This window comes from Aotus nancymaae, unplaced genomic scaffold, assembly GCF_030222135.1.
Source record: "Aotus nancymaae isolate 86718 unplaced genomic scaffold, 86718_ANA_hifiasm-v0.15.2.pri h1tg000041l, whole genome shotgun sequence".
Taxonomy (NCBI): domain Eukaryota; kingdom Metazoa; phylum Chordata; class Mammalia; order Primates; family Aotidae; genus Aotus; species Aotus nancymaae.
In genome coordinates, this window is record NW_026988455.1 from 45,576,122 (window position 1) to 45,602,136 (window position 26,015).

Consider the following 26,015-nt stretch of genomic DNA (forward strand, 5'->3'; position numbering starts at 1 on the left):
ATTCAGCAGTCTGCAAACACTTTCTGTGCAGAGTTTCAAAACAGACGTTTTCAGCCCATTACCGGCATATGGAAGAAACAGCAGAAAGCACAGGGAAATATCTGCTTGTGAATCCAAAACGCAGCTATCTAACAGAACGGTTGTCAATGTGTGCACTCAACTTCCAGAGTTAAACCCGTGTGTGGATTCAGCAGTCTGCAAACACTTTCTGTGCAGAGTTTCAAAACAGGCGTTTTCAGCCCAATACCGGCATATGGAAGAAACAGCAGAAAGCCCAGGGAAATATCTGCTTCTAAATCCAAAACGCAGCTATCTAACAGAACGGTTGTCAATGTGTGCACTCAACTTCCAGAGTTAAACCCGTGTGTGGATTCAGCAGTCTGCAAACACTTTCTGTGCAGAGTTTCAAAACAGGCGTTTTCAGCCCAATACCGGTATATGGAAGAAACAGCAGAACGCCCAGGGAAATATCTGCTTCTAAATCCAAAACGCAGCTATCTAACAGAACGGTTGTCAATGTGTGCACTCAACTTCCAGAGTTAAACCCGTCTGTGGATTCAGCAGTCTGCAAACACTTTCTGTGCAGAGTTTCAAAACAGACGTTTTCAGCCCAATACCGGCATATGGAAGAAACAGCAGAAAGCCCAGGGAAATATCTGCTTCTAAATCCAAAACGCTGCTATCTAACAGAACGGTTGTCAATGTGAGCACTCAACTTCCAGAGTTAAACCCGTGTGTGGATTCAGCAGTCTGCAAACACTTTCTGTGCAGAGTTTCAAAACAGGCGTTTTCAGCCCAATACCGGCATATGGAAGAAACAGCAGAAAGCCCAGGGAAATATCTGCTTCTAAATCCAAAACGCAGCTATCTAACAGAACGGTTGTCAATGTGTGCACTCAACTTCCAGAGTTAAACCCGTGTGTGGATTCAGCAGTCTGCAAACACTTTCTGTGCAGAGTTTCAAAACAGGCGTTTTCAGCCCAATACCGGCATATGGAAGAAACAGCAGAAAGCCCAGGGAAATATCTGATTCTAAATCCAAAACGCAGCTATCTAACAGAACGGTTGTCAATCTGTGCACTCAACTTCCAGAGTTAAACCCGTGTGTGGATTCAGCAGTCTGCAAACACTTTCTCTGCAGAGTTTCAAAACAGGCGTTTTCAGCCCAATACCGGCATATGGAAGAAACAGCAGAAAGCCCAGGGAAATATCTGATTCTAAATCCAAAACGCAGCTATCTAACAGAACGGTTGTCAATGTGTGCACTCAACTTCCAGAGTTAAACCCGTGTGTGGATTCAGCAGTCTGCAAACACTTTCTGTGAAGAGTTTCAAAACAGACGTTTTCAGCCCATTACCGGCATATGGAAGAAACAGCAGAAAGCACAGGGAAATATCTGCTTCTAAATCCAAAACGCAGCTATCTAACAGAACGGTTGTCAATGTGTGCACTCAACTTCCAGAGTTAAACCCGTGTGTGGATTCAGCAGTCTGCAAACACTTTCTGTGCAGAGTTTCAAAACAGGCGTTTTCAGCCCAATACCGGCATATGGAAGAAACAGCAGAAAGCCCAGGGAAATATCTGCTTCTAAATCCAAAACGCAGCTATCTAACAGAACGGTTGTCAATGTGAGCACTCAACTTCCAGAGTTAAACCCGTGTGTGGATTCAGCAGTCTGCAAACACTTTCTGTGCAGAGTTTCAAAACAGGCGTTTTCAGCCCAATACCGGCATATGGAAGAAACAGCAGAAAGCACAGGGAAATATCTGCTTCTAAATCCAAAACGCAGCTATCTAACAGAACGGTTGTCAATGTGTGCACTCAACTTCCAGAGTTAAACCCGTGTGTGGATTCAGCAGTCTGCAAACACTTTCTGTGCAGAGTTTCAAAACAGGCGTTTTCAGCCCAATACCGGCATATGGAAGAAACAGCAGAAAGCCCAGGGAAATATCTGCTTCTAAATCCAAAACGCAGCTATCTAACAGAACGGTTGTCAATGTGTGCACTCAACTTCCAGAGTTAAACCCGTGTGTGGATTCAGCAGTCTGCAAACACTTTCTGTGCAGAGTTTCAAAACAGGCGTTTTCAGCCCAATACCGGCATATGGAAGAAACAGCAGAAAGCCCAGGGAAATATCTGCTTCTAAATCCAAAACGCTGCTATCTAACAGAACGGTTGTCAATGTGAGCACTCAACTTCCAGAGTTAAACCCGTGTGTGGATTCAGCAGTCTGCAAACACTTTCTGTGCAGAGTTTCAAAACAGGCGTTTTCAGCCCAATACCGGCATATGGAAGAAACAGCAGAAAGCCCAGGGAAATATCTGCTTCTAAATCCAAAACGCAGCTATCTAACAGAACGGTTGTCAATGTGTGCACTCAACTTCCAGAGTTAAACCCGTGTGTGGATTCAGCAGTCTGCAAACACTTTCTGTGCAGAGTTTCAAAACAGGCATTTTGAGCCCAATACCGGCATATGGAAGAAACAGCAGAAAGCCCAGGGAAATATCTGATTCTAAATCCAAAACGCAGCTATCTAACAGAACGGTTGTCAATCTGTGCACTCAACTTCCAGAGTTAAACCCGTGTGTGGATTCAGCAGTCTGCAAACACTTTCTCTGCAGAGTTTCAAAACAGGCGTTTTCAGCCCAATACCGGCATATGGAAGAAACAGCAGAAAGCCCAGGGAAATATCTGATTCTAAATCCAAAACGCAGCTATCTAACAGAACGGTTGTCAATGTGTGCACTCAACTTCCAGAGTTAAACCCGTGTGTGGATTCAGCAGTCTGCAAACACTTTCTGTGAAGAGTTTCAAAACAGACGTTTTCAGCCCATTACCGGCATATGGAAGAAACAGCAGAAAGCACAGGGAAATATCTGCTTCTAAATCCAAAACGCAGCTATCTAACAGAACGGTTGTCAATGTGTGCACTCAACTTCCAGAGTTAAACCCGTGTGTGGATTCAGCAGTCTGCAAACACTTTCTGTGCAGAGTTTCAAAACAGGCGTTTTCAGCCCAATACCGGCATATGGAAGAAACAGCAGAAAGCCCAGGGAAATATCTGCTTCTAAATCCAAAACGCAGCTATCTAACAGAACGGTTGTCAATGTGAGCACTCAACTTCCAGAGTTAAACCCGTGTGTGGATTCAGCAGTCTGCAAACACTTTCTGTGCAGAGTTTCAAAACAGGCGTTTTCAGCCCAATACCGGCATATGGAAGAAACAGCAGAAAGCACAGGGAAATATCTGCTTCTAAATCCAAAACGCAGCTATCTAACAGAACGGTTGTCAATGTGTGCACTCAACTTCCAGAGTTAAACCCGTGTGTGGATTCAGCAGTCTGCAAACACTTTCTGTGCAGAGTTTCAAAACAGGCGTTTTCAGCCCAATACCGGCATATGGAAGAAACAGCAGAAAGCCCAGGGAAATATCTGCTTCTAAATCCAAAACGCAGCTATCTAACAGAACGGTTGTCAATGTGAGCACTCAACTTCCAGAGTTAAACCCGTGTGTGGATTCAGCAGTCTGCAAACACTTTCTGTGCAGAGTTTCAAAACAGGCGTTTTCAGCCCAATACCGGCATATGGAAGAAACAGCAGAAAGCACAGGGAAATATCTGCTTCTAAATCCAAAACGCAGCTATCTAACAGAACGGTTGTCAATGTGTGCACTCAACTTCCAGAGTTAAACCCGTGTGTGGATTCAGCAGTCTGCAAACACTTTCTGTGCAGAGTTTCAAAACAGGCGATTTCAGCCCAATACCGGCATATGGAAGAAACAGCAGAAAGCCCAGGGAAATATCTGCTTCTAAATCCAAAACGCAGCTATCTAACAGAACGGTTGTCAATGTGTGCACTCAACTTCCAGAGTTAAACCCGTGTGTGGATTCAGCAGTCTGCAAACACTTTCTGTGCAGAGCTTCAAAACAGACGTTTTCAGCCCGTTACCGGCATATGGAAGAAACAGCAGAAAGCACAGGGAAATATCTGCTTCTAAATCCAAAACGCAGCTATGTAACAGAACGGTTGTCAATGTGTGCACTCAACTTCCAGAGTTAAACCCGTGTGTGGATTCAGCAGTCTGCAAACACTTTCTGTGCAGAGTTTCAAAACAGGCGTTTTCAGCCCAATACCGGCATATGGAAGAAACAGCAGAAAGCCCAGGGAAATATCTGATTCTAAATCCAAAACGCAGCTATCTAACAGAACGGTTGTCAATCTGTGCACTCAACTTCCAGAGTTAAACCCGTGTGTGGATTCAGCAGTCTGCAAACACTTTCTCTGCAGAGTTTCAAAACAGGCGTTTTCAGCCCAATACCGGCATATGGAAGAAACAGCAGAAAGCCCAGGGAAATATCTGATTCTAAATCCAAAACGCAGCTATCTAACAGAACGGTTGTCAATGTGTGCACTCAACTTCCAGAGTTAAACCCGTGTGTGGATTCAGCAGTCTGCAAACACTTTCTGTGAAGAGTTTCAAAACAGACGTTTTCAGCCCATTACCGGCATATGGAAGAAACAGCAGAAAGCACAGGGAAATATCTGCTTCTAAATCCAAAACGCAGCTATCTAACAGAACGGTTGTCAATGTGTGCACTCAACTTCCAGAGTTAAACCCGTGTGTGGATTCAGCAGTCTGCAAACACTTTCTGTGCAGAGTTTCAAAACAGGCGTTTTCAGCCCAATACCGGCATATGGAAGAAACAGCAGAAAGCCCAGGGAAATATCTGCTTCTAAATCCAAAACGCAGCTATCTAACAGAACGGTTGTCAATGTGAGCACTCAACTTCCAGAGTTAAACCCGTGTGTGGATTCAGCAGTCTGCAAACACTTTCTGTGCAGAGTTTCAAAACAGGCGTTTTCAGCCCAATACCGGCATATGGAAGAAACAGCAGAAAGCCCAGGGAAATATCTGCTTCTAAATCCAAAACGCAGCTATCTAACAGAACGGTTGTCAATGTGTGCACTCAACTTCCAGAGTTAAACCCGTGTGTGGATTCAGCAGTCTGCAAACACTTTCTGTGCAGAGTTTCAAAACAGGCGTTTTCAGCCCAATACCGGCATATGGAAGAAACAGCAGAAAGCCCAGGGAAATATCTGCTTCTAAATCCAAAACGCTGCTATCTAACAGAACGGTTGTCAATGTGAGCACTCAACTTCCAGAGTTAAACCCGTGTGTGGATTCAGCAGTCTGCAAACACTTTCTGTGCAGAGTTTCAAAACAGGCGTTTTCAGCCCAATACCGGCATATGGAAGAAACAGCAGAAAGCCCAGGGAAATATCTGCTTCTAAATCCAAAACGCAGCTATCTAACAGAACGGTTGTCAATGTGTGCACTCAACTTCCAGAGTTAAACCCGTGTGTGGATTCAGCAGTCTGCAAACACTTTCTGTGCAGAGTTTCAAAACAGGCGTTTTCAGCCCAATACCGGCATATGGAAGAAACAGCAGAAAGCCCAGGGAAATATCTGATTCTAAATCCAAAACGCAGCTATCTAACAGAACGGTTGTCAATCTGTGCACTCAACTTCCAGAGTTAAACCCGTGTGTGGATTCAGCAGTCTGCAAACACTTTCTCTGCAGAGTTTCAAAACAGGCGTTTTCAGCCCAATACCGGCATATGGAAGAAACAGCAGAAAGCCCAGGGAAATATCTGATTCTAAATCCAAAACGCAGCTATCTAACAGAACGGTTGTCAATGTGTGCACTCAACTTCCAGAGTTAAACCCGTGTGTGGATTCAGCAGTCTGCAAACACTTTCTGTGAAGAGTTTCAAAACAGACGTTTTCAGCCCATTACCGGCATATGGAAGAAACAGCAGAAAGCACAGGGAAATATCTGCTTCTAAATCCAAAACGCAGCTATCTAACAGAACGGTTGTCAATGTGTGCACTCAACTTCCAGAGTTAAACCCGTGTGTGGATTCAGCAGTCTGCAAACACTTTCTGTGCAGAGTTTCAAAACAGGCGTTTTCAGCCCAATACCGGCATATGGAAGAAACAGCAGAAAGCCCAGGGAAATATCTGCTTCTAAATCCAAAACGCAGCTATCTAACAGAACGGTTGTCAATGTGAGCACTCAACTTCCAGAGTTAAACCCGTGTGTGGATTCAGCAGTCTGCAAACACTTTCTGTGCAGAGTTTCAAAACAGGCGTTTTCAGCCCAATACCGGCATATGGAAGAAACAGCAGAAAGCACAGGGAAATATCTGCTTCTAAATCCAAAACGCAGCTATCTAACAGAACGGTTGTCAATGTGTGCACTCAACTTCCAGAGTTAAACCCGTGTGTGGATTCAGCAGTCTGCAAACACTTTCTGTGCAGAGTTTCAAAACAGGCGATTTCAGCCCAATACCGGCATATGGAAGAAACAGCAGAAAGCCCAGGGAAATATCTGCTTCTAAATCCAAAACGCAGCTATCTAACAGAACGGTTGTCAATGTGTGCACTCAACTTCCAGAGTTAAACCCGTGTGTGGATTCAGCAGTCTGCAAACACTTTCTGTGCAGAGCTTCAAAACAGACGTTTTCAGCCCGTTACCGGCATATGGAAGAAACAGCAGAAAGCACAGGGAAATATCTGCTTCTAAATCCAAAACGCAGCTATGTAACAGAACGGTTGTCAATGTGTGCACTCAACTTCCAGAGTTAAACCTGTGTGTGGATTCAGCAGTCTGCAAACACTTTCTGTGCAGAGTTTCAAAACAGACGTTTTCAGCCCATTACCGGCATATGGAAGAAACAGCAGAAAGCCCAGGGAAATATCTGCTTCTAAATCCAAAACGCAGCTATCTATCAGAACGGTTGTCAATGTGTGCACTCAACTTCCAGAGTTAAACCCGTGTGTGGATTCAGCAGTCTGCAAACACTTTCTGTGCAGAGTTTCAAAACAGGCGTTTTCAGCCCAATACCGGCATATGGAAGAAACAGCAGAAAGCCCAGGGAAATATCTGCTTCTAAATCCAAAACGCAGCTATCTAACAGAACGGTTGTCAATGTGTGCACTGAACTTCCAGAGTTAAACCCGTGTGTGGATTCAGCAGTCTGCAAACACTTTCTGTGCAGAGTTTCAAAACAGAAGTTTTCAGCCCATTACCGGCATATGGAAGAAACAGCAGAAAGCACAGGGAAATATCTGCTTCTAAATCCAAAACGCAGCTATCTAACAGAACGGTTGTCAATGTGTGCACTCAACTTCCAGAGTTAAACCCGTGTGTGGATTCAGCAGTCTGCAAACACTTTCTGTGCAGAGTTTCAAAACAGGCGTTTTCAGCCCAATACCGGCATATGGAAGAAACAGCAGAAAGCCCAGGGAAATATCTGATTCTAAATCCAAAACGCAGCTATCTAACAGAACGGTTGTCAATGTGTGCACTCAACTTCCAGAGTTAAACCCGTGTGTGGATTCAGCAGTCTGCAAACACTTTCTGTGCAGAGTTTCAAAACAGACGTTTTCAGCCCATTACCGGCATATGGAAGAAACAGCAGAAAGCACAGGGAAATATCTGCTTCTAAATCCAAAAAGCAGCTATCTAACAGAACGGTTGTCAATGTGTGCACTCAACTTCCAGAGTTAAACCCGTGTGTGGATTCAGCAGTCTGCAAACTCTTTCTGTGCAGATTTTCAAAGCAGGCGTTTTCAGCCCAATACCGGCATATGGAAGAAACAGCAGAAAGCCCAGGGAAATATCTGCTTCTAAATCCAAAACGCAGCTATCTAACAGAACGGTTGTCAATGTGTGCACTCAACTTCCAGAGTTAAACCCATGTGTGGATTCAGCAGTCTGCAAACACTTTCTCTGCAGAGTCCCAAAACAGACGTTTTCAGCCCAATACCGGCATATGGAAGAAACAGCAGAAAGCACAGGGAAATATCTGCTTCTAAATCCAAAACGCAGCTATCTAACAGAACGGTTGTCAATGTGTGCACTCAACTTCCAGAGTTAAACCCGTGTGTGGATTCAGCAGTCTGCAAACACTTTCTGTGCAGAGTTTCAAAACAGGCGTTTTCAGCCCAATACCGGCATATGGAAGAAACAGCAGAAAGCCCAGGGAAATATCTGATTCTAAATCCAAAACGCAGCTATCTAACAGAACGGTTGTCAATGTGTGCACTCAACTTCCAGAGTTAAACCCGTGTGTGGATTCAGCAGTCTGCAAACACTTTCTGTGCAGAGTTTCAAAACAGGCGTTTTCAGCCCGTTACCGGCATACGAAAGAAACAGCAGAAAGCCCAGGGAAATATCTGCTTCTAAATCCAAAACGCAGCTATCTAACAGAACGGTTGTCAATGTGTGCACTCAACTTCCAGAGTTAAACCCGTGTGTGGATTGAGCAGTCTGCAAACACTTTCTGTGCAGAGTTTCAAAACAGACGTTTTCAGCCCATTACCGGCATATGGAAGAAACAGCAGAAAGCCCAGGGAAATATCTGCTTCTAAATCCAAAACGCAGCTATCTATCAGAACGGTTGTCAATGTGTGCACTCAACTTCCAGAGTTAAACCCGTGTGTGGATTCAGCAGTCTGCAAACACTTTCTGTGCAGAGTTTCAAAACAGGCGTTTTCAGCCCAATACCGGCATATGGAAGAAACAGCAGAAAGCCCAGGGAAATATCTGCTTCTAAATCCAAAACGCAGCTATCTAACAGAACGGTTGTCAATGTGTGCACTCAACTTCCAGAGTTAAACCCGTGTGTGGATTCAGCAGTCTGCAAACACTTTCTGTGCAGAGTTTCAAAACAGACGTTTTCAGCCCATTACCGGCATATGGAAGAAACAGCAGAAAGCCCAGGGAAATATCTGCTTCTAAATCCAAAACGCAGCTATCTAACAGAACGGTTGTCAATGTGTGCACTCAACTTCCAGAGTTAAACCCGTGTGTGGATTCAGCAGTCTGCAAAAACTTTCTGTGCAGAGTTTCAAAACAGACGTTTTCAGACCATTACCGGCATATGGAAGAAACAGCAGAAAGCCCAGGGAAATATCTGCTTCTAAATCCAAAACGCAGCTATCTATCAGAACGGTTGTCAATGTGTGCACTCAACTTCCAGAGTTAAACCCGTGTGTGGATTCAGCAGTCTGCAAACACTTTCTGTGCAGAGTTTCAAAACAGGCGTTTTCAGCCCAATACCGGCATATGGAAGAAACAGCAGAAAGCCCAGGGAAATATCTGCTTCTAAATCCAAAACGCAGCTATCTAACAGAACGGTTGTCAATGTGTGCACTCAACTTCCAGAGTTAAACCCGTGTGTGGATTCAGCAGTCTGCAAACACTTTCTGTGCAGAGTTTCAAAACAGACGTTTTCAGCCCATTACCGGCATATGGAAGAAACAGCAGAAAGCACAGGGAAATATCTGCTTCTAAATCCAAAACGCAGCTATCTAACAGAACGGTTGTCAATGTGTGCACTCAACTTCCAGAGTTAAACCCGTGTGTGGATTCAGCAGTCTGCAAACACTTTCTCTGCAGAGTTTCAAAACAGGCGTTTTCAGCCCAATACGGGCATATGGAAGAAACAGCAGAAAGCCCAGGGAAATATCTGCTTCTAAATCCAAAACGCAGCTATCTAACAGAACGGTTGTCAATGTGAGCACTCAACTTCCAGAGTTAAACCCGTGTGTGGATTCAGCAGTCTGCAAACACTTTCTGTGCAGAGTTTCAAAACAGGCGTTTTCAGCCCAATACCGGCATATGGAAGAAACAGCAGAAAGCCCAGGGAAATATCTGCTTCTAAATCCAAAACGCAGCTATCTAACAGAACGGTTGTCAATGTGTGCACTCAACTTCCAGAGTTAAACCCGTGTGTGGATTCAGCAGTCTGCAAACACTTTCTGTGCAGAGTTTCAAAACAGGCGTTTTCAGCCCAATACCGGCATATGGAAGAAACAGCAGAAAGCCCAGGGAAATATCTGATTCTAAATCCAAAACGCAGCTATCTAACAGAACGGTTGTCAATGTGTGCACTCAACTTCCAGAGTTAAACCCGTGTGTGGATTCAGCAGTCTGCAAACACTTTCTGTGCAGAGTTTCAAAACAGGCGTTTTCAGCCCAATACCGGCATATGGAAGAAACAGCAGAAAGCCCAGGGAAATATCTGCTTCTAAATCCAAAACGCAGCTATCTAACAGAACGGTTGTCAATGTGTGCACTCAACTTCCAGAGTTAAACCCGTGTGTGGATTCAGCAGTCTGCAAACACTTTCTGTGCAGAGTTTCAAAACAGGCGTTTTCAGCCCAATACCGGCATATGGAAGAAACAGCAGAAAGCCCAGGGAAATATCTGCTTCTAAATCCAAAACGCAGCTATCTAACAGAACGGTTGTCAATGTGAGCACTCAACTTCCAGAGTTAAACCCGTGTGTGGATTCAGCAGTCTGCAAACACTTTCTGTGCAGAGTTTCAAACCAGGCGTTTTCAGCCCAATACCGGCATATGGAAGAAACAGCAGAAAGCACAGGGAAATATCTGCTTCTAAATCCAAAACGCAGCTATCTAACAGAACGGTTGTCAATGTGAGCACTCAACTTCCAGAGTTAAACCCGTGTGTGGATTCAGCAGTCTGCAAACACTTTCTGTGCAGAGTTTCAAAACAGGCGTTTTCAGCCCAATACCGGCATATGGAAGAAACAGCAGAAAGCCCAGGGAAATATCTGCTTCTAAATCCAAAACGCAGCTATCTAACATAACGGTTGTCAATGTGTGCACTCAACTTCCAGAGTTAAACCGGTGTGTGGATTCAGCAGTCTGCAAACACTTTCTGTGCAGAGTTTCAAAACAGGCGTTTTCAGCCCAATACCGGCATATGGAAGAAACAGCAGAAAGCCCAGGGAAATATCTGCTTCTAAATCCAAAACGCAGCTATCTAACAGAACGGTTGTCAATGTGTGCACTCAACTTCCAGAGTTAAACCCGTGTGTGGATTCAGCAGTCTGCAAACACTTTCTGTGCAGAGCTTCAAAACAGACGTTTTCAGCCCGTTACCGGCATATGGAAGAAACAGCAGAAAGCACAGGGAAATATCTGCTTCTAAATCCAAAACGCAGCTATGTAACAGAACGGTTGTCAATGTGTGCACTCAACTTCCAGAGTTAAACCTGTGTGTGGATTCAGCAGTCTGCAAACACTTTCTGTGCAGAGTTTCAAAACAGACGTTTTCAGCCCATTACCGGCATATGGAAGAAACAGCAGAAAGCCCAGGGAAATATCTGCTTCTAAATCCAAAACGCAGCTATCTATCAGAACGGTTGTCAATGTGTGCACTCAACTTCCAGAGTTAAACCCGTGTGTGGATTCAGCAGTCTGCAAACACTTTCTGTGCAGAGTTTCAAAACAGGCGTTTTCAGCCCAATACCGGCATATGGAAGAAACAGCAGAAAGCCCAGGGAAATATCTGCTTCTAAATCCAAAACGCAGCTATCTAACAGAACGGTTGTCAATGTGTGCACTGAACTTCCAGAGTTAAACCCGTGTGTGGATTCAGCAGTCTGCAAACACTTTCTGTGCAGAGTTTCAAAACAGAAGTTTTCAGCCCATTACCGGCATATGGAAGAAACAGCAGAAAGCACAGGGAAATATCTGCTTCTAAATCCAAAACGCAGCTATCTAACAGAACGGTTGTCAATGTGTGCACTCAACTTCCAGAGTTAAACCCGTGTGTGGATTCAGCAGTCTGCAAACACTTTCTGTGCAGAGTTTCAAAACAGGCGTTTTCAGCCCAATACCGGCATATGGAAGAAACAGCAGAAAGCCCAGGGAAATATATGCTTCTAAATCCAAAACGCAGCTATCTAACAGAACGGTTGTCAATGTGTGCACTCAACTTCCAGAGTTAAACCCGTGTGTGGATTCAGCAGTCTGCAAACACTTTCTGTGCAGAGTTTCAAAACAGACGTTTTCAGCCCATTACCGGCATATGGAAGAAACAGCAGAAAGCACAGGGAAATATCTGCTTCTAAATCCAAAAAGCAGCTATCTAACAGAACGGTTGTCAATGTGTGCACTCAACTTCCAGAGTTAAACCCGTGTGTGGATTCAGCAGTCTGCAAACTCTTTCTGTGCAGATTTTCAAAGCAGGCGTTTTCAGCCCAATACCGGCATATGGAAGAAACAGCAGAAAGCCCAGGGAAATATCTGCTTCTAAATCCAAAACGCAGCTATCTAACAGAACGGTTGTCAATGTGTGCACTCAACTTCCAGAGTTAAACCCATGTGTGGATTCAGCAGTCTGCAAACACTTTCTCTGCAGAGTCCCAAAACAGACGTTTTCAGCCCAATACCGGCATATGGAAGAAACAGCAGAAAGCACAGGGAAATATCTGCTTCTAAATCCAAAACGCAGCTATCTAACAGAACGGTTGTCAATGTGTGCACTCAACTTCCAGAGTTAAACCCGTGTGTGGATTCAGCAGTCTGCAAACACTTTCTGTGCAGAGTTTCAAAACAGGCGTTTTCAGCCCAATACCGGCATATGGAAGAAACAGCAGAAAGCCGAGGGAAATATCTGATTCTAAATCCAAAACGCAGCTATCTAACAGAACGGTTGTCAATGTGTGCACTCAACTTCCAGAGTTAAACCCGTGTGTGGATTCAGCAGTCTGCAAACACTTTCTGTGCAGAGTTTCAAAACAGGCGTTTTCAGCCCGTTACCGGCATACGAAAGAAACAGCAGAAAGCCCAGGGAAATATCTGCTTCTAAATCCAAAACGCAGCTATCTAACAGAACGGTTGTCAATGTGTGCACTCAACTTCCAGAGTTAAACCCGTGTGTGGATTCAGCAGTCTGCAAACACTTTCTGTGCAGAGTTTCAAAACAGACGTTTTCAGCCCATTACCGGCATATGGAAGAAACAGCAGAAAGCCCAGGGAAATATCTGCTTCTAAATCCAAAACGCAGCTATCTATCAGAACGGTTGTCAATGTGTGCACTCAACTTCCAGAGTTAAACCCGTGTGTGGATTCAGCAGTCTGCAAACACTTTCTGTGCAGAGTTTCAAAACAGGCGTTTTCAGCCCAATACCGGCATATGGAAGAAACAGCAGAAAGCCCAGGGAAATATCTGCTTCTAAATCCAAAACGCAGCTATCTAACAGAACGGTTGTCAATGTGTGCACTCAACTTCCAGAGTTAAACCCGTGTGTGGATTCAGCAGTCTGCAAACACTTTCTGTGCAGAGTTTCAAAACAGACGTTTTCAGCCCATTACCGGCATATGGAAGAAACAGCAGAAAGCCCAGGGAAATATCTGCTTCTAAATCCAAAACGCAGCTATCTAACAGAACGGTTGTCAATGTGTGCACTCAACTTCCAGAGTTAAACCCGTGTGTGGATTCAGCAGTCTGCAAAAACTTTCTGTGCAGAGTTTCAAAACAGACGTTTTCAGACCATTACCGGCATATGGAAGAAACAGCAGAAAGCCCAGGGAAATATCTGCTTCTAAATCCAAAACGCAGCTATCTATCAGAACGGTTGTCAATGTGTGCACTCAACTTCCAGAGTTAAACCCGTGTGTGGATTCAGCAGTCTGCAAACACTTTCTGTGCAGAGTTTCAAAACAGGCGTTTTCAGCCCAATACCGGCATATGGAAGAAACAGCAGAAAGCCCAGGGAAATATCTGCTTCTAAATCCAAAACGCAGCTATCTAACAGAACGGTTGTCAATGTGTGCACTCAACTTCCAGAGTTAAACCCGTGTGTGGATTCAGCAGTCTGCAAACACTTTCTGTGCAGAGTTTCAAAACAGACGTTTTCAGCCCATTACCGGCATATGGAAGAAACAGCAGAAAGCACAGGGAAATATCTGCTTCTAAATCCAAAACGCAGCTATCTAACAGAACGGTTGTCAATGTGTGCACTCAACTTCCAGAGTTAAACCCGTGTGTGGATTCAGCAGTCTGCAAACACTTTCTCTGCAGAGTTTCAAAACAGGCGTTTTCAGCCCAATACCGGCATATGGAAGAAACAGCAGAAAGCCCAGGGAAATATCTGCTTCTAAATCCAAAACGCAGCTATCTAACAGAACGGTTGTCAATGTGAGCACTCAACTTCCAGAGTTAAACCCGTGTGTGGATTCAGCAGTCTGCAAACACTTTCTGTGCAGAGTTTCAAAACAGGCGTTTTCAGCCCAATACCGGCATATGGAAGAAACAGCAGAAAGCCCAGGGAAATATCTGCTTCTAAATCCAAAACGCAGCTATCTAACAGAACGGTTGTCAATGTGTGCACTCAACTTCCAGAGTTAAACCCGTGTGTGGATTCAGCAGTCTGCAAACACTTTCTGTGCAGAGTTTCAAAACAGGCGTTTTCAGCCCAATACCGGCATATGGAAGAAACAGCAGAAAGCCCAGGGAAATATCTGATTCTAAATCCAAAACGCAGCTATCTAACAGAACGGTTGTCAATGTGTGCACTCAACTTCCAGAGTTAAACCCGTGTGTGGATTCAGCAGTCTGCAAACACTTTCTGTGCAGAGTTTCAAAACAGGCGTTTTCAGCCCAATACCGGCATATGGAAGAAACAGCAGAAAGCCCAGGGAAATATCTGCTTCTAAATCCAAAACGCAGCTATCTAACAGAACGGTTGTCAATGTGTGCACTCAACTTCCAGAGTTAAACCCGTGTGTGGATTCAGCAGTCTGCAAACACTTTCTGTGCAGAGTTTCAAAACAGGCGTTTTCAGCCCAATACCGGCATATGGAAGAAACAGCAGAAAGCCCAGGGAAATATCTGCTTCTAAATCCAAAACGCAGCTATCTAACAGAACGGTTGTCAATGTGAGCACTCAACTTCCAGAGTTAAACCCGTGTGTGGATTCAGCAGTCTGCAAACACTTTCTGTGCAGAGTTTCAAACCAGGCGTTTTCAGCCCAATACCGGCATATGGAAGAAACAGCAGAAAGCACAGGGAAATATCTGCTTCTAAATCCAAAACGCAGCTATCTAACAGAACGGTTGTCAATGTGAGCACTCAACTTCCAGAGTTAAACCCGTGTGTGGATTCAGCAGTCTGCAAACACTTTCTGTACAGAGTTTCAAAACAGGCGTTTTCAGCCCAATACCGGCATATGGAAGAAACAGCAGAAAGCCCAGGGAAATATCTGCTTCTAAATCCAAAACGCAGCTATCTAACATAACGGTTGTCAATGTGTGCACTCAACTTCCAGAGTTAAACCGGTGTGTGGATTCAGCAGTCTGCAAACACTTTCTGTGCAGAGTTTCAAAACAGGCGTTTTCAGCCCAATACCGGCATATGGAAGAAACAGCAGAAAGCCCAGGGAAATATCTGCTTCTAAATCCAAAACGCAGCTATCTAACAGAACGGTTGTCAATGTGTGCACTCAACTTCCAGAGTTAAACCCGTGTGTGGATTCAGCAGTCTGCAAACACTTTCTGTGCAGAGTTTCAAAACAGGCGTTTTCAGCCCAATACCGGCATATGGAAGAAACAGCAGATAGCCCAGGGAAATATCTGATTCTAAATCCAAAACGCAGCTATCTAACAGAACGGTTGTCAATGTGTGCACTCAACTTCCAGAGTTAAACCCGTGTGTGGATTCAGCAGTCTGCAAACACTTTCTGTGCAGAGTTTCAAAACAGACGTTTTCAGCCCGTAACCGGCATATGGAAGAAACAGCAGAATGCACAGGGAAATATCTGCTTCAAAATCCAAAACGCAGCTATCTAACAGAACGGTTGCCAATGTGTGCACTCAACTTCCAGAGTTAAACCCGTGTGTGGATTCAGCAGTCTGCAAACACTTTCTGTGCAGAGTTTCAAAACAGGCGTTTTCAGCCCAATACCGGCATATGGAAGAAACAGCAGAAAGCCCAGGGAAATATCTGATTCTAAATCCAAAACGCAGCTATCTAACAGAACGGTTGTCAATGTGTGCACTCAACTTCCAGAGTTAAACCCGTGTGTGGATTCAGCAGTCTGCAAACACTTTCTGTGCAGAGTTTCAAAACAGGCGTTTTCAGCCCAATACCGGCATATGGAAGAAACAGCAGAAAGCCCAGGGAAATATCTGCTTCTAAATCCAAAACGCAGCTATCTAACAGAACGGTTGTCAATGTGTGCACTCAACTTCCAGAGTTAAACCCGTGTGTGGATTCAGCAGTCTGCAAACACTTTCTGTGCAGAGTTTCAAAACAGGCGTTTTCAGCCCAATACCGGCATATGGAAGAAACAGCAGAAAGCCCAGGGAAATATCTGCTTCTAAATCCAAAACGCAGCTATCTAACAGAACGGTTGTCAATGTGAGCACTCAACTTCCAGAGTTAAACCCGTGTGTGGATTCAGCAGTCTGCAAACACTTTCTCTGCAGAGTTTCAAAACAGGCGTTTTCAGCCCAATACCGGCATATGGAAGAAACAGCAGAAAGCCCAGGGAAATATCTGCTTCTAAATCCAAAACGCAGCTATCTAACAGAACGGTTGTCAATGTGAGCACTCAACTTCCAGAGTTAAACCCGTGTGTGGATTCAGCAGTCTGCAAACACTTTCTGTGCAGAGTTTCAAAACAGGCGTTTTCAGCCCAATACCGGCATATGGAAGAAACAGCAGAAAGCCCAGGGAAATATCTGCTTCTAAATCCAAAACGCAGCTATCTAACAGAACGGTTGTCAATGTGTGCACTCAACTTCCAGAGTTAAACCCGTGTGTGGATTCAGCAGTCTGCAAACACTTTCTGTGCAGAGTTTCAAAACAGGCGTTTTCAGCCCAATACCGGCATATGGAAGAAACAGCAGAAAGCCCAGGGAAATATCTGATTCTAAATCCAAAACGCAGCTATCTAACAGAACGGTTGTCAATGTGTGCACTCAACTTCCAGAGTTAAACCCGTGTGTGGATTCAGCAGTCTGCAAACACTTTCTGTGCAGAGTTTCAAAACAGGCGTTTTCAGCCCAATACCGGCATATGGAAGAAACAGCAGAAAGCCCAGGGAAATATCTGCTTCTAAATCCAAAACGCAGCTATCTAACAGAACGGTTGTCAATGTGTGCACTCAACTTCCAGAGTTAAACCCGTGTGTGGATTCAGCAGTCTGCAAACACTTTCTGTGCAGAGTTTCAAAACAGGCGTTTTCAGCCCAATACCGGCATATGGAAGAAACAGCAGAAAGCCCAGGGAAATATCTGCTTCTAAATCCAAAACGCAGCTATCTAACAGAACGGTTGTCAATGTGAGCACTCAACTTCCAGAGTTAAACCCGTGTGTGGATTCAGCAGTCTGCAAACACTTTCTGTGCAGAGTTTCAAACCAGGCGTTTTCAGCCCAATACCGGCATATGGAAGAAACAGCAGAAAGCACAGGGAAATATCTGCTTCTAAATCCAAAACGCAGCTATCTAACAGAACGGTTGTCAATGTGAGCACTCAACTTCCAGAGTTAAACCCGTGTGTGGATTCAGCAGTCTGCAAACACTTTCTGTACAGAGTTTCAAAACAGGCGTTTTCAGCCCAATACCGGCATATGGAAGAAACAGCAGAAAGCCCAGGGAAATATCTGCTTCTAAATCCAAAACGCAGCTATCTAACATAACGGTTGTCAATGTGTGCACTCAACTTCCAGAGTTAAACCGGTGTGTGGATTCAGCAGTCTGCAAACACTTTCTGTGCAGAGTTTCAAAACAGGCGTTTTCAGCCCAATACCGGCATATGGAAGAAACAGCAGAAAGCCCAGGGAAATATCTGCTTCTAAATCCAAAACGCAGCTATCTAACAGAACGGTTGTCAATGTGTGCACTCAACTTCCAGAGTTAAACCCGTGTGTGGATTCAGCAGTCTGCAAACACTTTCTGTGCAGAGTTTCAAAACAGGCGTTTTCAGCCCAATACCGGCATATGGAAGAAACAGCAGATAGCCCAGGGAAATATCTGATTCTAAATCCAAAACGCAGCTATCTAACAGAACGGTTGTCAATGTGTGCACTCAACTTCCAGAGTTAAACCCGTGTGTGGATTCAGCAGTCTGCAAACACTTTCTGTGCAGAGTTTCAAAACAGACGTTTTCAGCCCGTAACCGGCATATGGAAGAAACAGCAGAATGCACAGGGAAATATCTGCTTCAAAATCCAAAACGCAGCTATCTAACAGAACGGTTGCCAATGTGTGCACTCAACTTCCAGAGTTAAACCCGTGTGTGGATTCAGCAGTCTGCAAACACTTTCTGTGCAGAGTTTCAAAACAGGCGTTTTCAGCCCAATACCGGCATATGGAAGAAACAGCAGAAAGCCCAGGGAAATATCTGATTCTAAATCCAAAACGCAGCTATCTAACAGAACGGTTGTCAATGTGTGCACTCAACTTCCAGAGTTAAACCCGTGTGTGGATTCAGCAGTCTGCAAACACTTTCTGTGCAGAGTTTCAAAACAGGCGTTTTCAGCCCAATACCGGCATATGGAAGAAACAGCAGAAAGCCCAGGGAAATATCTGCTTCTAAATCCAAAACGCAGCTATCTAACAGAACGGTTGTCAATGTGTGCACTCAACTTCCAGAGTTAAACCCGTGTGTGGATTCAGCAGTCTGCAAACACTTTCTGTGCAGAGTTTCAAAACAGGCGTTTTCAGCCCAATACCGGCATATGGAAGAAACAGCAGAAAGCCCAGGGAAATATCTGCTTCTAAATCCAAAACGCAGCTATCTAACAGAACGGTTGTCAATGTGAGCACTCAACTTCCAGAGTTAAACCCGTGTGTGGATTCAGCAGTCTGCAAACACTTTCTGTGCAGAGTTTCAAAACAGGCGTTTTCAGCCCAATACCGGCATATGGAAGAAACAGCAGAAAGCACAGGGAAATATCTGCTTCTAAATCCAAAACGCAGCTATCTAACAGAACGGTTGTCAATGTGAGCACTCAACTTCCAGAGTTAAACCCGTGTGTGGATTCAGCAGTCTGCAAACACTTTCTGTGCAGAGTTTCAAAACAGGCGTTTTCAGCCCAATACCGGCATATGGAAGAAACAGCAGAAAGCCCAGGGAAATATCTGCTTCTAAATCCAAAACGCAGCTATCTAACAGAACGGTTGTCAATGTGTGCACTCAACTTCCAGAGTTAAACCCGTGTGTGGATTCAGCAGTCTGCAAACACTTTCTGTGCAGAGTTTCAAAACAGGCGTTTTCAGCCCAATACCGGCATATGGAAGAAACAGCAGATAGCCCAGGGAAATATCTGATTCTAAATCCAAAACGCAGCTATCTAACAGAACGGTTGTCAATGTGTGCACTCAACTTCCAGAGTTAAACCCGTGTGTGGATTCAGCAGTCTGCAAACACTTTCTGTGCAGAGTTTCAAAACAGACGTTTTCAGCCCGTTACCGGCATATGGAAGAAACAGCAGTAAGCACAGGGAAATATCTGCTTCTAAATCCAAAACGCAGCTATCTAACAGAACGGTTGTCAATGTGTGCACTCAACTTCCAGAGTTAAACCCGTGTGTGGATTCAGCAGTCTGCAAACACTTTCTGTGCAGAGTTTCAAAACAGGCGTTTTCAGCCCAATACCGGCATATGGAAGAAACAGCAGAAAGCCCAGGGAAATATCTGCTTCTAAATCCAAAACGCAGCTATCTAACAGAACGGTTGTCAATGTGTGCACTCAACTTCCAGAGTTAAACCCGTGTGTGGATTCAGCAGTCTGCAAACACTTTCTGTGCAGAGTTTCAAAACAGATGTTTTCAGCCCATTACCGGCATATGGAAGAAACAGCAGAAAGCCCAGGGAAATATCTGCTTCTAAATCCAAAACGCAGCTATCTATCAGAACGGTTGTCAATGTGTGCACTCAACTTCCAGAGTTAAACCCGTGTGTGGATTCAGCAGTCTGCAAACACTTTCTGTGCAGAGTTTCAAAACAGGCGTTTTCAGCCCAATACCGGCATATGGAAGAAACAGCAGAAAGCCCAGGGAAATATCTGCTTCTAAATCCAAAACGCAGCTATCTAACAGAACGGTTGTCAATGTGTGCACTCAACTTCCAGAGTTAAACCCGTGTGTGGATTCAGCAGTCTGCAAACACTTTCTGTGCAGAGTTTCAAAACAGACGTTTTCAGCCCTTTACCGGCATATGGCAGAAACAGCAGAAAGCACAGGGAAATATCTGCTTCTAAATCCAAAACGCAGCTATCTAACAGAACGGTTGTCAATGTGTGCACTCAACTTCCAGAGTTAAACCCGTGTGTGGATTCAGCAGTCTGCAAACACTTTCTGTGCAGAGTTTCAAAACAGGCGTTTTCAGCCCAAAATCCGGCATATGGAAGAAACAGCAGAAAGCCCAGGGAAATATCTGCTTCTAAATCCAAAACGCAGCTATCTAACAGAACGGTTGTCAATGTGAGCACTCAACTTCCAGAGTTAAACCCGTGTGTGGATTCAGCAGTCTGCAAACACTTTCTGTGCAGAGTTTCAAAACAGGCGTTTTCAGCCCAATACCGGCATATGGAAGAAACAGCAGAAAGCACAGGGAAATATCTGCTTCTAAATCCAAAACGCAGCTATCTAACAGAACGGTTGTCAATGTGTGCACTCAACTTCCAGAGTTAAACCCGTGTGTGGATTCAGCAGTCTGCAAACACTTTCTGTGCAGAGTTTCAAAACAGGCGTTTTCAGCCCAATACCGGCATATGGAAGAAACAGCAGAAAGCCCAGGGAAATATCTGCTTCTAAATCCAAAACGCAGCTATCTAACAGAACGGTTGTCAATGTGTGCACTCAACTTCCAGAGTTAAACCCGTGTGTGGATTCAGCAGTCTGCAAACACTTTCTCTGCAGAGTTTCAAAACAGGCGTTTTCAGCCCAATACCGGCATATGGAAGAAACAGCAGAAAGCCCAGGGAAATATCTGCTTCTAAATCCAAAACACAGCTATCTAACAGAACGGTTGTCAATGTGAGCACTCAACTTCCAGAGTTAAACCCGTGTGTGGATTCAGCAGTCTGCAAACACTTTCTGTGCAGAGTTTCAAAACAGGCGTTTTCAGCCCAATACCGGCATATGGAAGAAACAGCAGAAAGCACAGGGAAATATCTGCTTCTAAATCCAAAACGCAGCTATCTAACAGAACGGTTGTCAATGTGAGCACTCAACTTCCAGAGTTAAACCCGTGTGTGGATTCAGCAGTCTGCAAACACTTTCTGTGCAGAGTTTCAAAACAGGCGTTTTCAGCCCAATACCGGTATATGTAAGAAACAGCAGAAAGCCCAGGGAAATATCTGCTTCTAAATCCAAAACGCAGCTATCTAACAGAACGGTTGTCAATGTGTGCACTCAACTTCCAGAGTTAAACCCGTGTGTGGATTCAGCAGTCTGCAAACACTTTCTGTGCAGAGTTTCAAAACAGGCGTTTTCAGCCCAATACCGGCATATGGAAGAAACAGCAGAAAGCCCAGGGAAATATCTGATTCTAAATCCAAAACGCAGCTATCTAACAGAACGGTTGTCAATGTGTGTACTCAACTTCCAGAGTTAAACCCGTGTGTGGATTCAGCAGTCTGCAAACACTTTCTGTGCAGAGTTTCAAAACAGACGTTTTCAGCCCATTACCGGCATATGGAAGAAACAGCAGAAAGCACAGGGAAATATCTGCTTCTAAATCCAAAACGCAGCTATCTATCAGAACGGTTGTCAATGTGTGCACTCAACTTCCAGAGTTAAACCCGTGTGTGGATTCAGCAGTCTGCAAACACTTTCTGTGCAGAGTTTCAAAACAGGCGTTTTCAGCCCAATACCGGCATATGGAAGAAACAGCAGAAAGCCCAGGGAAATATCTGCTTCTAAATCCAAAACGCAGCTATCTAACAGAACGGTTGTCAATGTGAGCACTCAACTTCCAGAGTTAAACCCGTGTGTGGATTCAGCAGTCTGCAAACACTTTCTGTGCAGAGTTTCAAAACAGGTGTTTTCAGCCCAATACCGGCATATGGAAGAAACAGCAGAAAGCCCAGGGAAATATCTGCTTCTAAATCCAAAACGCAGCTATCTAACAGAACGGTTGTCAATGTGTGCACTCAACTTCCAGAGTTAAACCCGTGTGTGGATTCAGCAGTCTGCAAACACTTTCTGTGCAGAGTTTCAAAACAGGCGTTTTCAGCCCAATACCGGCATATGGAAGAAACAGCAGAAAGCCCAGGGAAATATCTGCTTCTAAATCCAAAATGCAGCTATCTAACAGAACGGGTGTCAATGTGAGCACTCAACTTCCAGAGTTAAACCCGTGTGTGGATTCAGCAGTCTGCAAACACTTTCTGTGCAGAGTTTCAAAACAGGCGTTTTCAGCCCAATACCGGCATATGGAAGAAACAGCAGAAAGCACAGGGAAATATCTGCTTCTAAATCCAAAACGCAGCTATCTAACAGAACGGTTGTCAATGTGTGCACTCAACTTCCAGAGTTAAACCCGTGTGTGGATTCATCAGTCTGCAAACACTTTCTGTGCAGAGTTTCAAAGCAGGCGTTTTCAGCCCAATACCGGCATATGGAAGAAACAGCAGAAAGCACAGGGAAATATCTGCTTCTAAATCCAAAACGCAGCTATCTAACAGAACGGTTGTCAATGTGTGCACTCAACTTCCAGAGTTAAACCCGTGTGTGGATTCAGCAGTCTGCAAACACTTTCTGTGCAGAGTTTCAAAACAGACGTTTTCAGCCCGTTACCGGCATATGGAAGAAACAGCAGAAAGCACAGGGAAATATCTGCTTCTAAATCCAAAACGCAGCTATCTAACAGAACGGTTGTCAATGTGTGCACTCAACTTCCAGAGTTAAACCCGTGTGTGGATTCAGCAGTCTGCAAACACTTTCTGTGCAGAGTTTCAAAACAGGCGTTTTCAGCCCAATACCGGCATATGGAAGAAACAGCAGAAAGCCCAGGGAAATATCTGATTCTAAATCCAAAACGCAGCTATCTAACAGAACGGTTGTCAATGTGTGCACTCAACTTCCAGAGTTAAACCCGTGTGTGGATTCAGCAGTCTGCAAACACTTTCTGTGCAGAGTTTCAAAACAGACGTTTTCAGCCCATTACCGGCATATGGAAGAAACAGCAGAAAGCACAGGGAAATATCTGCTTCTAAATCCAAAACGCAGCTATCTAACAGAACGGTTGTCAATGTGTGCACTCAACTTCCAGAGTTAAACCCGTGTGTGGATTCAGCAGTCTGCAAACACTTTCTGTGCAGAGTTTCAAAACAGGCGTTTTCAGCCCAATACCGGCATATGGAAGAAACAGCAGAAAGCCCAGGGAAATATCTGCTTCTAAATCCAAAACGCAGCTATCTAACAGAACGGTTGTCAATGTGTGCACTCAACTTCCAGAGTTAAACCCGTGTGTGGATTCAGCAGTCTGCAAACACTTTCTGTGCAGAGTTTCAAAACAGGCGTTTTCAGCCCAATACCGGTATATGGAAGAAACAGCAGAACGCCCAGGGAAATATCTGCTTCTAAATCCAAAACGCAGCTATCTAACAGAACGGTTGTCAATGTGTGCACTCAACTTCCAGAGTTAAACCCGTGTGTGGATTCAGCAGTCTGCAAACACTTTCTGTGCAGAGTTTCAAAACAGGCGTTTTCAGCCCAATACCGGCATATGGAAGAAACAGCAGAAAGCCCAGGGAAATATCTGCTTCTAAATCCAAAACGCTGCTATCTAACAGAACGGTTGTCAATGTGAGCACTCAACTTCCAGAGTTAAACCCGTGTGTGGATTCAGCAGTCTGCAAACACTTTCTGTGCAGAGTTTCAAAACAGGCGTTTTCAGCCCAATACCGGCATATGGAAGAAACAGCAGAAAGCCCAGGGAAATATCTGCTTCTAAATCCAAAACGCAGCTATCTAACAGAACGGTTGTCAATGTGTGCACTCAACTTCCAGAGTTAAACCCGTGTGTGGATTCAGCAGTCTGCAAACACTTTCTGTGCAGAGTTTCAAAACAGGCGTTTTCAGCCCAATACCGGCATATGGAAGAAACAGCAGAAAGCCCAGGGAAATATCTGATTCTAAATCCAAAACGCAGCTATCTAACAGAACGGTTGTCAATGTGTGCACTCAACTTCCAGAGTTAAACCCGTGTGTGGATTCAGCAGTCTGCAAACACTTTCTCTGCAGAGTTTCAAAACAGGCGTTTTCAGCCCAATACCGGCATATGGAAGAAACAGCAGAAAGCCCAGGGAAATATCTGATTCTAAATCCAAAACGCAGCTATCTAACAGAACGGTTGTCAATGTGTGCACTCAACTTCCAGAGTTAAACCCGTGTGTGGATTCAGCAGTCTGCAAACACTTTCTGTGAAGAGTTTCAAAACAGACGTTTTCAGCCCATTACCGGCATATGGAAGAAACAGCAGAAAGCACAGGGAAATATCTGCTTCTAAATCCAAAACGCAGCTATCTAACAGAACGGTTGTCAATGTGTGCACTCAACTTCCAGAGTTAAACCCGTGTGTGGATTCAGCAGTCTGCAAACACTTTCTGTGCAGAGTTTCAAAACAGGCGTTTTCAGCCCAATACCGGCATATGGAAGAAACAGCAGAAAGCCCAGGGAAATATCTGCTTCTAAATCCAAAACGCAGCTATCTAACAGAACGGTTGTCAATGTGAGCACTCAACTTCCAGAGTTAAACCCGTGTGTGGATTCAGCAGTCTGCAAACACTTTCTGTGCAGAGTTTCAAAACAGGCGTTTTCAGCCCAATACCGGCATATGGAAGAAACAGCAGAAAGCACAGGGAAATATCTGCTTCTAAATCCAAAACGCAGCTATCTAACAGAACGGTTGTCAATGTGTGCACTCAACTTCCAGAGTTAAACCCGTGTGTGGATTCAGCAGTCTGCAAACACTTTCTGTGCAGAGTTTCAAAACAGGCGTTTTCAGCCCAATACCGGCATATGGAAGAAACAGCAGAAAGCCCAGGGAAATATCTGCTTCTAAATCCAAAACGCAGCTATCTAACAGAACGGTTGTCAATGTGTGCACTCAACTTCCAGAGTTAAACCCGTGTGTGGATTCAGCAGTCTGCAAACACTTTCTGTGCAGAGCTTCAAAACAGACGTTTTCAGCCCGTTACCGGCATATGGAAGAAACAGCAGAAAGCACAGGGAAATATCTGCTTCTAAATCCAAAACGCAGCTATCTAACAGAACGGTTGTCAATGTGTGCACTCAACTTCCAGAGTTAAACCCGTGTGTGGATTCAGCAGTCTGCAAACACTTTCTGTGCAGAGTTTCAAAACAGGCGTTTTCAGCCCAATACCGGCATATGGAAGAAACAGCAGAAAGCCCAGGGAAATATCTGCTTCTAAATCCAAAACGCAGCTATCTAACAGAACGGTTGTCAATGTGTGCACTCAACTTCCAGAGTTAAACCCGTGTGTGGATTCAGCAGTCTGCAAACACTTTCTGTGCAGAGTTTCAAAACAGACGTTTTCAGCCCATTACCGGCATATGGAAGAAACAGCAGAAAGCACAGGGAAATATCTGCTTCTAAATCCAAAACGCAGCTATCTAACAGAACGGTTGTCAATGTGTGCACTCAACTTCCAGAGTTAAACCCGTGTGTGGATTCAGCAGTCTGCAAACACTTTCTGTGCAGAGTTTCAAAACAGGCGTTTTCAGCCCAATACCGGCATATGGAAGAAACAGCAGAAAGCCCAGGGTAGTATCTGCTTCTAAATCCAAAACGCAGCTATCTAACAGAACGGTTGTCAATGTGTGCACTCAACTTCCAGAGTTAAACCCGTGTGTGGATTCAGCAGTCTGCAAACACTTTCTGTGCAGAGTTTCAAAACAGGCGTTTTCAGCCCATTACCGGTATATGGAAGAAACAGCAGAAAGCCCAGGGAAATATCTGCTTCTAAATCCAAAACGCAGCTATCTAACAGAACGGTTGTCAATGTGTGCACTCAACTTCCAGAGTTAAACCCGTGTGTGGATTCAGCAGTCTGCAAACACTTTCTGTGCAGAGTTTCAAAACAGGCGTTTTCAGCCCAATACCGGCATATGGAAGAAACAGCAGAAAGCCCAGGGAAATATCTGCTTCTAAATC